At 43.6% G+C, this 7,470-nt stretch overlaps 1 non-coding gene across 1 annotated transcript; it reads left to right on the top strand.

The window, feature by feature from the left end:
* The first annotated feature begins 3,419 nt into the window (after window positions 1-3,419).
* TRNAS-UGA (transfer RNA serine (anticodon UGA)) lies at window positions 3,420-3,504 on the top strand. The gene has a single exon. It is a non-coding gene; the product is annotated as a tRNA-Ser (tRNA).
* Window positions 3,505-7,470: the final 3,966 nt, after the last annotated feature.

Here is a 7,470-nt window from a genome sequence, read left to right as displayed (position 1 = left end):
TATCCGATATGTCATTTGCAAATATCTTCTTCCATCCCATCAGTTGCCTTTTAATTTTGTTGATTGTTTCCTTTGCTGTGCAGAAGCTTTTTATCTTGATGAGGTCCCAATAGTTCATTTTTGCTTTTATTTCTCTTGCCTTCAGAGATGTGATGAGTAAGGAGTTGCTGTGGCTGAGGCCAAAGTGGTTGTTGCTGTTTTCTCCTCTAGGGTTTTGATGGTTTCCTGTCTCACATTTAGGCCTTTCATCCTTTTTGAATTTATTTTTGTATATGGTGTAAGAAAGTGGTCCAATTTCGTTTTTCTGCATGTCGCTGTCCAGTTCTCCCAGCACCATTTGCTCAAGAGACTGTCTTTTTTCCATTGGATACTCTTTCCTGCTTTCTCAAAGATGAGTTGGCCATACATTTGTGGGTCCAGTTCTGGGTTCTCTATTCTATTTCTTTGGTCTTCGTGTCTGTTTTTGTGCCAGTACCATACTGTCTTGATGATTACGGTTTTGTAGTACAGGCTAAGGTCCGGGATTGTGATGCATTTGTATAGTTCCATGCAAATTTTAGGATTGTTTGTTCTAGCTCTGAGAAGAATGTACCCCAAATGTTTATGGCAGTGCTATCAACAATAGCCAAATTATGGAAAGAGCCCAAATGTCCATCAACTGATGAATGGATAAAGAAATTGTGGTTTATCCACACTCAGATATCACCTCACGCCAGTCAGAGTGGCCAAAATGAACAAATCAGGAGACTATAGATGCTGGAGAGGATGTGGAGAAACGGGAACCCTCTTGCACTGTTGGTGGGAATGCAAATTGGTGCAGCCGCTCTGGAAAGCAGTGTGGAGGTTCCTCAGAAAATTAAAAATAGACCTACCCTATGACCCAGCAATAGCACTGCTAGGAATTTATCCAAGGGATACAGGAGTACTGATGCATAGGGGCACTTGTACCCCAATGTTCATAGCAGCACTCTCAACAATAGCCAAATTATGGAAAGAGCCCAAATATCCATCAACTGATAAATGGATAAAGAAGATGTGTTTTGTATATACAATGGAATACTACTTGGCAATGAGAAAGAATGAACTATGGCCTTTTGTAGCAACGTGGATGGAACTGGAGAGTGTTATGCTAAGTGAAATAAGTTATTCAGAGAAAGACAGGTACCATATGTTTTCACTCTTATGTGGATCCTGACAAACTTAACAGAAGACCATGGGGGAGGGGAAGGAAAAAAAAAAAAAGAGGTTAGAGTGGGAGAGAGCCAAAGCATAAGAGACTGTTAAAAAGTGAGAACAAACTGAGGGTTGATGGGGGGTGGGAGGGAGGGGAGGGTGGGTGATGGGTATTGAGGAGGGCACCTTTTGGGATGAGCACTGGGTGTTGTATGGAAACCAATTTGACAATAAATTTCATATATTAAAAAAAAAGAGAAAAAAAAAAGAAATTGTGGTTTATATACACAATGGAATACTACTTGGCAATGAGAAAGAATGAAATCTTGCCATTTGCAACAACGTGGATGAAACTGGAGGGTATTATGCTAAGTGAATAAGTCAGTCAGAGAAAGACAGGTATCCTATGTTTTCACTCCTATGTGGAATTTGAGAAACTTAACGGAAGACCATGGGGGAAGGGAAGGGGAAAAAATAGTTTCAAACAGAGAGGAAGGCAAACCATAAGAGACAAATACGGAGAACAAAGTCAGGGATGGGGGAGGTGGGGTGGGGAAATGGGTGATGGGCATTGAGGAGGGCACTTGTTGGGATGAGCACTGGGTATTGTATATAAGCGATGAATCCTGGGAATCTACTCCTGAAGCCAAAAGCACACAGTATGCACTGTATGTTAACTAACTTGACCATAAATTATATATATATAAAAAAAAAGAAAGTGGAGAGGAGGTCTGAGGTGCTTTACAACATGAAAGACTTTTATAGGCAGAAGGGAGCAGGAAGAAGGAAGTTGCACTAGGCAGAAAAGCTGATTGGTCTGTTGCAAGGTTACTTTCCTTTAGGGGATATGGCAGGGATCTGTCCGGCAGATTCCTTCACTAGTGTTCATTAGGTAGTTCCTGACTGACTGAAGTTTCCATTTCTGGGAGAGCTGAAAATGGCATTTAAGTTTGGTGATGGGGGGCTTGGCATATGTCACTCCATCTTGGGTCCATGGTCTTGTTTTAACAAAATGAAAGAAGATCATTCTGATTATCTATGTGGAAGAGACATTTACCCTCCTCCCCATATCTGTTTTCCCTTCCTTCCTTTGAAATAGAACCTGTAACTAAGCACGGAAAAAAAAAGAGAAAACCCGTAGTTTTTGCTGCTCAGAATAAAGACTATAATTTCGAAGCCTTTGTTGCAGCTATGTGTGACTAAGTTCTGTTACGTAGATGTAATTGGAAATGTCATGTGAAACTCCCAGGAAGTTTGCTTAAAGGGAGGGATTGTTCCCTCTTTTTCTTCCTTCCTGCTACCTGGAATGTAGACATGAAGGCTAGAAATCACGTTACCTTCTGGGACCATGACCTAGAAGGAGGCCAGCTGAGTAATAAGAGGGAAAAGTATATACGCATTTCTAAAACCTCTTCTACATGAGTGGTATACTTATTTTTGTTTAAATCATTATTATTTGGGGTTTTCGGTCATAAGCAGCTAACCTTCATCCTTCTGACATAGTTCTTGAAGTGAACGTGGAACAGAAAATATGTGTCTCCTGTTGCCCTGCTGAAGGAAGATAACCTTGTTTCTGTTCTGTTCTACCTTAGCCCAGGGGCTGAGGTTTTCCTTTCACACCTCCCATCTCCACCTTTTGGTCAAGGGTGGAATGGAAAAGGGGACCCACCAGATATCCAGTATTGTTGAAAGCTCAGTTGTCCACCAATTATGAGTTGATAGGGATAGGGATAGGGGAAAGGGGATCCATTTTTCCTCTGCGCTCTGGTTATTGTGACAGAAAATCCATTCCTCCCACTCTTCTGTCTTTCCTCTTCCATTTCAGATTCTACCATGCATCTTTTCCCACTTTGCCTAGGCTCTGTCTCATCTAATCTCTGAGAGAGGAAAAGCTGGCATACACATTTCCAAGAATCTTTGACACATAAGTTAGAAGTTTCTTTGAATGTTTTTTACGTACCTTAACTTCACCTGCCATGTAGACTGGAACAACGGAATTGGTCTTCCGTGCACTAGGGGGTGTAAAGAGGGGGGCAGGAAAAAAAAACCCCAGAGTACAACCAGAGTAATACTTTGAGATATAGCCGCATTGTGGGAAGGAGCCACACCGATCGTGGGGATACCAGGAATGGTTATCACTGAGGTGTGATGTGTTGGACTGAATTAAAGTCTCAGAGGAGTCTCCCAGATACAAGAAGAAATATAAAGGTATGTGGATGAGCTTCTTAATACGTGACAGGTGGGGTGCCTGGGTGGCTCAGTCGGTTGAGCGTCTGACTTGAGCTCAGGTCATGATCTCACAGTCTGTGGGTTCGAGCCCCGCGTCGGGCTCTGTGCTGACAGCTTGGAGCCTGTTTCAAATTCTGTGTCTCCCTCTCTCTCTCTGCCCCTCCCTTGCTCATGCCCTGTCTCTCTCTGCCTCAAAAATAAATAAAAAAACATTAAAAAAAATAATACGTGACAGGTGACTTAAGTGCAGAGTGAAGCACTGGATGGTTGGCCGGTGTGGGGGGAGCTACATCATCCCCGCTGCTTAGTGGTTGAAACGGAAGTTTCTGTACTCAGACCTTGAGAGCCCCTGGCTGCTTTAAAGGTTCTTATGTGCAGTGACAGGGGACCAGGGAAAGCTAAGGCTTTCCAAGCACATCAGCATCAGTTCTTTGCCAGACTTCTGGTCAGCAATGATATTGAATCAAGAAGCCCTTTGGATAATTTTTTTAATGCTGGCTCTGGCTGTCTGCATCAATAGCCCCTACAGGGGCCGCATCTGACATTTATAAATGTGTTTACTCTTTCTTTCATCTAAGTCCAGGTTGTTCTTTAAATCATCCCTGTAACTTTCAATATTTCAAGACAGAATTTGAACAGGAATGATTACAAAAGAAAACAACCCCCCCCAACAACAACAACAACAACAACAACAAGAAAACCCCCAACAACACCCTAGAGGTACTCTCTTTTGAGCTAATTAACAATTAAGCCCAAATCTGCCTCATTTAAGAAATGCCCCTCCAGGCCTTCCCACTGACTGGGACCAGGAAGGGTGAAGTAAAACGGTAAGGTAAACAAACAATTATCTACACAATTTGATCAATATGGAACTGGGAAGCCAGGCCAACAAGACCTTCCTTAAAAGCATCATCTTAAGAGGGACTTGAATTATGAACCTGATAACTGCCTTCAATTTCCTCAAATTGTTTTTGTATAAACACTTGAAAAGGCCCTGGGGCAAATGCTGTCTATTCTCCACTTTTCCCTCCTCCACACTGCTTTTTCCACTTTTCTTTGCCCTGCTCTGACCCCCCCTATGGAAGGCAGGGCCTGAACACCCCTGCCTTTTAGCTTCTGGTTGGGTTGGGCCATGGGGATGGAGGTTAGCTAGAGACTGAAGGGCAGGAGAGAAAGGTCAGAGTGCTTATTGCATCATCATCAGGATCTCTCCCTGTCCCCCACTTAGATGAGGTCCCGGCCATGGTTACCTCCCTCCCTCTGTCCTGCCATTTTCCCACAGCTCCAGCTCTCAGCTGGGATCCCTCCCCAAGCTCCGTCAGGTCAAACTATGGCCTCCCACCCTCCCAGCCCCCTGGGTGCTTCGGCATCTCTTGTTGCTTCCCGTACTTAACCCAGCCCACACCTTTGTAAAAACTCCTTTTTTTTTTTTTTTAAAGTTTATGTACTTATTTTGAGAGACAGAGCCAGTGCAAGTGGGGGAGTGGCGGGGGGGGGGGGGTAGAGAGAATACCCCGATATGGGGCTCGAACTCACGAACCTCGAGGCCATGACCGAAGACACCCAGGCATCCCTGTAAATACTCCCTTCTTAAAAAGCCTGTTCAAAAATCCCTACTGAGTTTGTCATGCGTCTCTTATCAGGACCCTGATTAATGGCCAACTGCATCCAAAAGACCTACTGATAAGAAAGACTTTGGAGCTATGGTGACTTTTATTTTTAGTTTTTATTCTTACTTTTTTTTTTTTAACGTTTATTTATTTTTGAGACAGAGACAGAGCATGAACAGGGGAGGGTCAGAGAGAGGGAGACACAGAATCGGAAACAGGCTCCAGGCTCTGAGCGGTCAGCACAGAGCCCGACGCGGGGCTTGAACTCATGGGCCGTGAGATCATGACCTGAGCCGAAGTCGGCCACTTAACCGACTGAGCCACCCAGGCGCCCCTATTCTTACTTTTTTTAAGATTTTATTTTTAAGTAATCTCTACACCCAACGTGGAGGCCCAAACTTAACTGCGAGATCAAAAGTCTCATGCTGTATGAACTGAGCCAGCCATGCGCCCCTGTATGTTCTATTTTTAAGCGAATCCCTTAAAAGTATTGTGAAAACGAGGTGGGAATCACAGTGTATATGCACGGTAAATATACCATTCTAAATCTGCTGCACTGGAAAAGAATGTTTGAAAAGAGGTGACCCGACCTCTGTTATCAGTCACAACGATCCTTTGCATGGGGGTGAAGGTTCTTCAGAACAGTTTGGATTGGGAGGTGTGAGCATGAGTCAGCCTCGTTATTTTCAATTACTTTATGTTCCGGATAAAAAATTTGGAGTTCACAGCTATTGCTGTAAGTGCAGAATACCTGTGTTTGCGAAAATCCTTCCAGTTTATATCTATGGTATCTTAAGATTAAAGTTTTCCCTGGAGGGAATTAAAACCTGAAATCATGATTATTGCCAAAAAATTTTTTTCTTTAAGTCAGTTTTATGCCCAACGTGGGGATTGAACTCATGATGCCGAGCTCAGGAGTCCCATACTCCGGAGATCTGGCTGGCTCAGTCTCCAATTCTTGATCTCCCCGTCGTGAGTTCGAGCCCCGAGCAGGATCAGAGATTACTTAAAAGAAGGAAAAAAGAGTTTGCCAACTAAGCCAAGGAGGTGTCCCTGAAATAACATTTTTTTTGTAAAAGATGAAACTGACCTGGGGGCATCGGATACAAGGCCTGCAGAGAGAGTTACAGATAAAAAAGACATGAAGAGGTACCGCAAGTAGCAGAGGTGAGGTGTCAGGCATTGTATCGGTCTCTTGAGGCTTCTCCACGATTTGAGGAAGGGAAGGGTCTGGAAAGACTGGCTATGGTCTCTGAGCATGGAGTTTGGTATGTGATGGGGACTTTTGCAGGACATAATAACAGACCAATGTGTGTATGTCTGGTGTGTGTGTGTGGGGGGGGGGGATTGTACAATAAGACCTCACATTTTTAGGCTAAGGGTTCATTTATTTTGAAAATTTTTGAATACTTATTTTTTGGAGAGAGAGATACAGCGTTAGTGGAGGAGGGGCAGAGAGAGAGGGAGACACAGAATCCGAAGCAGGCTCCAGGCTCTGAGCTGGCAGCAGACCCCACGCAGGGCTCGAACCCATGAACCCTGAGATCAGGACCTGAGCCGAGGTTGGAAACTCAACTTATAGAGCCACCCAGGCCCCCCTAGACTAGGGGTTCTTAACTTGAGGTCAACTCCTAGAACTCAGGAGGATCTGTGATCTTGGAAAGGGGGAAAAAAAAACCCCTTACATTTGCATTTTTCACTAACCTCTAGCTAGGATTAACATTTCTTTCCATTTGCATGTAGATAACAAACCACAGTAGTATTAGCAGTACCTTGTGACTTTGTCACTAGTAAGAAATGCAGGCGGGCATTGTTACATCAGGTTCATTGTTACAATGAACCTGCACGAATAGCCTTATGTTTTATTAATTTTCACCATCTATTCATTTCCCCCAAGTTTACTGTGCCTGGAAGCCTAAAACCCTTTTCTTTCATCCTTTCACGTCTCTACAAATGCATTGCTCTTTTGTTAAGATGCTGTATAAGCCCAAGTTCTAACAGCTTCTTTGAGTTACTTGTCATTGAGCTCTCCCAGGTGTATGCATTTGCAATTTAAAAAAAATTATTTTTTATTAAAAATTTTTTAAGTGTCTATTTTTGAGAGAGAGAGAGAGAGAGAGAGCGAGCAGGGGAGGGGGCAGAGAGAGGGAGAAGAAAATCCTAAGTAGGCTTCAGGCTCCAAGCTGTCAGTGCCGAGCCCTATGCGGGGCTTGAACCCCTTGAACCATGAGATCATGACTTGAGCCAAAGTCAGACGCTTAACTGACTGAGCCACCCAGGCGCCCCTCATGTCAGAACTTTTAGATGGGAGCCTATTCTTTCTGTTTATGTGAAGGTCACTTATGTTTTTTTTTATTAATTTTTTAATGTTTTTTAATTTATTTTGAGAGAGAGATCTAGAGACAGACCAAATGGGGAAGGGGCACAGAGAGAGAGAGAGAGAGAGAGAGAGAATCCC

This window comes from Lynx rufus, unplaced genomic scaffold (genome assembly GCF_022079265.1).
Source record: "Lynx rufus isolate CCGP_SWC_20201006 ecotype Redwood Valley unplaced genomic scaffold, mLynRuf1.p SCAF_14, whole genome shotgun sequence".
Classification (NCBI taxonomy): domain Eukaryota; kingdom Metazoa; phylum Chordata; class Mammalia; order Carnivora; family Felidae; genus Lynx; species Lynx rufus.
This window is presented reverse-complemented; position numbering and strand designations above follow the sequence as displayed.